A 7,052-nucleotide genomic window follows, 5' to 3' on the forward strand; every position below is an offset into this window, starting at 1 on the left:
AATCCGCATTCATACAATTAGTTGAGAGAAGTCAATTTGGAGGGATGCCTAGTGAAGACCCTCATTCACATATGGAGACTTTTTGTGACTATTGTGATGCAATTTCTCAGACCGGAGTTACTCAAGACCAAATCCGATCGGTATTGTTTCCTTTTCTTTAATAGGTACCACAAAGCAATGGTTAAAGAGCCTAGACCAGGCTACCCTTGATATTGATTCATGGAAAAAGTTAGCACTTGCCTTCTACAAGAAATTATACCCTCCGGAGAAGACTAATATGTTGAGAGCCCAAATCACCGGGTTCAAGCAAAGGGATGAGGAATCATTATATGAAGCATGGAAGAGATTTAAGAACACTTGTCATTCTTGTCCACACCATGAGCTTAGTTAGTGGTTCCTTGTGAAACAATTTTGGAACGGCTTATATGAAGACTCCTGCAATGTTCTTAATATGGGATCCAATGGGATGTTTACCAAAGTTGATGACAATCAAACACGGGCCAAAATCGAAGAGATGACGGTTCATAATTCCCAATATAGTAGGCCTCGAAAGGCCACAAGAGGAGGAAAGCATGAGGTAGATTCCATCACTCAATTAGGTGCTTAACTAAGTGCTCATATCAACACTATTAATTTGAAGTTTGAAAAGGCCATGGCTAAGCTTGATGAAGCTTACAAATCACCCAAAAAACATGTTAATGCTATGGTGGCATCATCCTCAATCCCAAGTGGAGTATGTGAAAGTTGCGGAACCTTGGGACATGATCAAAGCGAATGCAGGGGAACAAATGAACAAGTTAATGCTTTCCAAGCATACAAGAGTGGCACCCCTTATTCCAACTACTATAATAAGAACACCAAATTCCATCCAAATCTTTCATACAAGAGCCAAAATGTTCAAAACCCCCAACAAACATACACCCCACCTCCAATGAAAAATCAAGCTCAAAGACCCTTTTTCAACCAAAGCCAAGGTTACCAAAATCAATTTTCTTACAACCAATCAAATGACCAAAGCTTTGATGTTCAAAAAGCGGTCCTCCAAATGCAAAAGAACCTACAAGAATTTTTCACCCAAATGCAAAAAGATAGCCAAGCTAAAGAGATCACCATCAACAACATTTTTGCCCACCCCAAAATTTTAGAAACTCAAATGACTCAATTAACATCTTCTAACTCTCAAAGACAAAAGGGGCAATTACTACTTCAAGGTAATCCCCCAAGACATGAGACGGTTAGTGCCATTCATTTGAGGAGTGGTACAAGATATGAGGGACCGAAGGGGCCAATTGATGAAGATAATAGATTCTAGTGACAAGCAAAGAGTTGTGGAGAACTCTAAGGAGGAAGACCCTACCACCAATGAAATTTCAAAGAAGAAGAATGAAGAGAAGGCCAAGGAAAAAGAGCCTATTGTGATTAGACTTCCCTTCCCAAGTCGCCAAGCTAAGCCTAAGCTTGATGATCAACTTGAAAAGTTCATGGAAATTGTGAAGAACTTAGAAGTCTCAATCCCATTCACGGAATTGATCAATCATGTTCCGGCTTATGCAAAGTACATGAAAGATATTCTTACCAAGAAGAAATCCATCCGAAAGTTAGAGACTATTTCCTTTACAAAAGTGAGTAGTGCTATTTTCCAAGGGAGTTCACCTCCTAAGCTCAAAGATCCGGGAAGTTTTTCTATTCCATGTACCATTGGCGACACTACAATCAACAAAGCATTATGTGACCTTGGAGCAAGTGTAAGTGTCATGCCATACTCGGTATATAAGAGGCTAGGAATGGGAGAGCTCAAATGCACCAACAACACTCTTCAAATGGCGGATCGATCAACAAAAGTACCTTTAGGGGTATGGGAGGATGTGCCCGTGAGAATTGGCAAATTTTTCATCCCGGTAGACTATGTCATTGTAGACATGGAAGAGGACTCCAACATTCCTATCATTTTAGGAAGACCTTTCTTGCATACCGCCGGAGCGGTAATCGATGTGAAATATGGAGAGCTCACACTTGAGGTAGGGGACAAGACAATCACTTTTAATCTTGACAAAACAATGAGAGCTCCCCGACTACAAGAGCCATGTTTCATGGTCGACCATTATAGCCAAGAAAGTGATAGGAAGAAGTTGGAATCTCTATGCAAAGATCAAGCCACGAGTAAAGAAATATCACCCATAGGGAAGAAGAAAGTGGATGACCTTTAAGTAGCTCTATTCGGAGAGCAAGGAATTTTAAACAACAATGAGAGCTTGAATAGCTCACCCATCATGACAAGCAATAAAGAAGGCCTCATTGGCCAAGACAACAAGAAAGAGGAGTTGCCCTTGTCAACTCAAGACATCATTGGGGAACAAGCTAGTGAAGTTTGCGGTCTATGGGACGATGAATTTGAAGAATTGGTCAATCCTTATATTGGAAATGCTATGACCTTAGACCAAGGCTTTGTGGATCCTTGTCATAACTTTCACTTGGCATGCAACAATGAAGAGAACAATGTGCAAAGGTCTACCCAAGACCTCTATCATGAAAATGAGCAAGCCTTCGACTACTTCTACAAGGTGTTGAGCAACATCTACAACACCTTGGCTTTGCCCCCTTGACATCTCATCCAAGAATGAGAGTTTGGTGGAGTCCTCCCTAAATCACCATTTGTATATATTCTAACCCCTTAACTCGCATTTTACTTCCTTTATTGCATTTTTGTCATTTTCGGATTTGCATTTTTGTGATTTGATCAAGATTTTTGACATGAGAGCAAGTGAGCGAGGTATTTTAACATGTTTTGATGTGTAGTGTTTGATCAAGTGTGGGGATAGCAAGTGCCTAGGCTAACCGAGCCTTTGTAGTCCACCCACAACATTTAACAAAGGAGAAGAAGAAAGAATGACATCAGAAAAAGAATCCCCACGAGTGGACCTGAGCTCGTGGGAGCTGAAGGGAATCAAAGTAAGACAAGTACAAAAAGGTAACCGGCTGATCAACATCCACCTCCATCTCCCGTTTTCACACAATAACCGACTACACACTAAAGTGTGTAGCCCTGCCAGATTACCCATCGCAACAGGTAATCCTCGCCGCCAGTGGGGGACCGCAGCCATTCCCCACTTAAGCCCCGCTCATCAACGAGCGATAACCCTGTCCATTAATGTGCACATCCCCCCATGTGGCGGGTTCCACAAAGGGCGAAACTAGGGCGTGAAGCCACTCCCGCAAGTGACTCCACTCAGCCGAGGATGCACCTCGCAAACATCATCAACAACCATCACAACTCCAACACCCAACTCCAACTCCGAGATCAACAGATAACCACAATACCAATTACAACAATCACAATACAATCTTAAATTAATTAACAGTAAACCGAGTAGGGAAACCCTACCTTTTCGCAATCCAAGCACACACAAGCAATCAATTATGATCCTTCACATATCATCACCTACATAACATAATTATGTATAATTAGCACCTAATCAATCATTTAATCATGCACATAACCTAGACTCATCATAACTTAATAGGAATATCAACTTAAAGAACAAACACGACCTTTCCTAATTTTTCAGCACATGACAGACTTGGTATAAAATGCATAACTATTTCCATAAAACTCAAATCGATACAAGGACAATTGGATTGGAACCCCATGAATCTTAGCTACAAATAATATCTAACGTATTTTTCTCAAATTCCAAACGTATCAAGGGTTTTCAGACTGATTTCCAAAAGCTGACAGAATCCGTCGCATAAAAAGTATTGAATCATAAAACGAGTTTAAAACATTATTTTTCAGTAATTCCAAATTCTATTGTCATCTAGACTCTACAAATATGATGTATGAAAAGCCCCAAAACTGAATCGACATATAAATTAGGGTTTCAAATCATTTTTCACAACCAAATCAGATTCGCGGACGTTTCAGCGACATGTTCATAAATAAATCAACTAGGACAAACCATAAGGAATTTGAGACTTGAGTAAACTCGGGTTGTCACATTTTCTCCCACTAAAACCCTCAATCAACCCATTCAAAAACACCAATTTCTCAACAAAATTCACCACCATTCAAACAAAACTTGCTCAAAATAAGATTAAATCATTCCTTTATCAACAAACGACAATTTTCTAGGGTTTGGGCAAAATTTCAAAAATCCTAAATTGATTGAGGAATTGAATGAAGTTTGAGGAAGCAAGGAACATTGAAGCAAAATATTGGTTTGTTGATACTAATTTGAGAAGGAGAACACAATGGCAAGGACCAAAGGCGGAACTAAGGCACCAAAGACTCCAAATTTATCAAGGAGACAACAAGCTCTTCTTGAATCTAAGGCTTTGGTAGTGACACAACCAAGGGTGGAAATCCAAGAAATCGCAACCCCTATCGAGGAAGCTACCACACCTACTCCGGTTATAGAACAATTGCCAAATTTTCCGGAGGTAACTTTCTTAACCGATGCTCATAGGAATGCATTTTTATCCCTTACTAGAAAGACTATAGTGGCTACAAGGTTTATATGCCAAGACACTTTGGAAATATTGGGTGTGCTTGAGCGAACTAGAACATTTTTCGAGTCCATGAGGTTGTTAGCCCTCTTTGAATTGGAAGAATTGACCTACCCTTCATGAACCATTGAGTTCATAAGCTCCTTGAAGGTGTTTAAGGTAGAGACTCGACATTATGTTCATTTCTATCTTCAGAACAAGAGTAGAAGCATGACTTTGAGTGAGTTTGGCTATGTGTTTGGTCTTTCACAATATCATCATTATGACAAGAAGCCTTTAAAATATGATGCCGCACCCCTTTGGAAAGCTATTACCGGTCGAAAATTTGACTCTTTCCGGGAGTGTCATGCTCTATATGTTCATCATCCGTGCATAAGAGTGTGCCACAAGTTTGTGGGCAATACCTTGATTGCTAGAAAAGGCACCAATTGTAATACCCGCCTTTCTAGGGACCCTTGACCAGCGTTGACTGACCTTGGGATCGGGAATAGTTCTTAGAAGTACGTGCCAAAGCTATCTTGGGTTACGAGTTAGGAGTGGTACTCGATAGAGTAGAGGCTACTCGATCGAGTAGCGTGGTTACTCGATCGAGTAGGGCGTTACTCGATCGAGTGTGTGTGGTACTCGATCGAGTATCGAGTTTTCAGCGAGGGTTTTTAATCGCGTTTTGTTAAATCCGCAAGTCATTTCCGCCTCATTCCTTCTATCCTCTAGTCGCCCTTTTCCCTTCCCTTCACCATAAAACCTCCATGGAAGCCCTTTGAAGGTCCTTGTGCCTTAGGAGAGCGTAGCTTGAGTCGGGTAGCGGTCGTTTGCCGGGTTTCTCCTTCTAGGTATGTTGTCATCATCATCCATATCCTTGTCTTTGCAGTTAGGGTTTGCTTGATAGTAATAGGTGATTGTGTTGTGCTTATAGGCTTTGTTTGATTGCTGGATATGTCATATGTTGGCATGGATTGGTTGCAGTTGCTTAAAGGTAGGTTCGCCTACTCAGTTTCTTTAGATGGTTTAGTGTGTCGGTTGTTGTGGTTGTATTGTGGTTGTTGTGTGTTGTCGTATTCGTACTGACAGTTGCTGTTGTTGTATTGTGATTGTGATTGTGATTGTGATTGTTTGTCTCTGGTTCTCGAGATGCGTTCTCGGCTGAGTGGAGTCACTAGCGGGAGTGGCTTCACGCCCTAGTTTTGCCCTTCGTGGAACCCGCCACGGAAGGGGATGTGCACATTAATGGGACAGGGTTATCGCTCGGTATGATGAGCGGGGATTTAGTGGGTACGGCTGCGGTCCCCCACTGGCAGGGCTGGTCCACTGGACAGTCGGTGACGAAGATTGATCGTTGTGGGTGTGCTTGTGTGTGACTGGTTGTGTTACATTGTATTGCTAGTTGTTGTTGGCTTTGCTGTGTTTTATCTCAGTACTGACCTTGTGTGGTTGTCTTCTTGTTTTATGTGTTTGCCATGATCCCTTATGGTGAGCAGTCTGTCTTAGCAGGTGTTGATGTCGTTGATAGCTGGAGTCCGGGCAGGGATGAGTCTTCACGAGATTTGATAGTTATAGCAAGTAGTCTTTGAGTTGTATCTTTTATATCATCAGTTGGTTTAAAACACTTGTAATATAACATAATAGTTCTTTTATCGACATTTGATTATTACTGTCCTCGGACAACCGAGATGGTAATGCCCTTATATGCTAAGGAAGGCCTAGTTAAGGCTCCTCTGGATATGGGGGTGTTACAAAGTGGTATCAGAGCGACGGTTTTGGAACCTGTAACAAATGAACTTAATGAATGTAGTGAGTCTAATAAAATGAACCTGGTGTATGTATAATGGGAGCCCCGCTAATGCTAGATTTTGGGTGAGTAGGCGCCCTCATTTCAAAATCTTGGCCCCATGATACTTAAGCCAGTCACATGGTATGGGAATGTGGAGTCCGTGTGTATATGTATGATGTGTATGTTAATAGTGTCGGAGTTATCTGAGGTCGAGTCTTTGCTAACATAGAGAGGGGTATAATGGGTGCGTTTGGATGATGCTTAGTGAAGTTTTGGCTTGATTAACGAGCTTGTATGATGATTCCGGGATACGTGACAAAAGTTTATTTGATAGAAGTGCGTGAAATGTGAAAGTGTATGCCGTAATATGAAAGTGATTATGTTGGAGTTGTTTCAAGAGATTGGTAATGGTAATACTATGCGAGTTTATAAGTCCTACGGTAGCCATAGTGTAATAGTTACAAGAATTGTTGAGTTATATTATGAAATATGGCATGTAGTAATGCGTATATGCCTTGTTTAGTGGTTGAAATTTTTCCGCTGCGTGACTAACGACTTATGTAAGATGATTTGCTTATGATTGAATTTGGAACATGATGGTTAATTTGTTATGTAGTGTATACATTATACTTTTATGAATTAATGTTAATTATATGTTTCGTGTGGATGTGAACACGAGTTTGGTAGTAATGCGGTAAGATAAGGTTAAGTAAAGTATGATAACTTGATTATGCTTATGAATGACTCGGTAGCAGGTAAACCGAGTTGGGTAATTTGT

General features: G+C 40.9%; 1 non-coding gene across 1 annotated transcript; it reads right to left on the bottom strand.

The window, feature by feature from the left end:
- Positions 1 to 277: 277 nt before the first annotated feature.
- Positions 278 to 384, bottom strand: LOC141635988 (small nucleolar RNA R71). The gene has a single exon (XR_012540635.1). It is a non-coding gene; the product is annotated as a small nucleolar RNA R71 (small nucleolar RNA).
- Positions 385 to 7,052: the final 6,668 nt, after the last annotated feature.

The sequence above is a fragment of the Silene latifolia genome, chromosome Y (assembly GCF_048544455.1).
Source record: "Silene latifolia isolate original U9 population chromosome Y, ASM4854445v1, whole genome shotgun sequence".
Lineage (NCBI taxonomy): Eukaryota > Viridiplantae > Streptophyta > Magnoliopsida > Caryophyllales > Caryophyllaceae > Silene > Silene latifolia.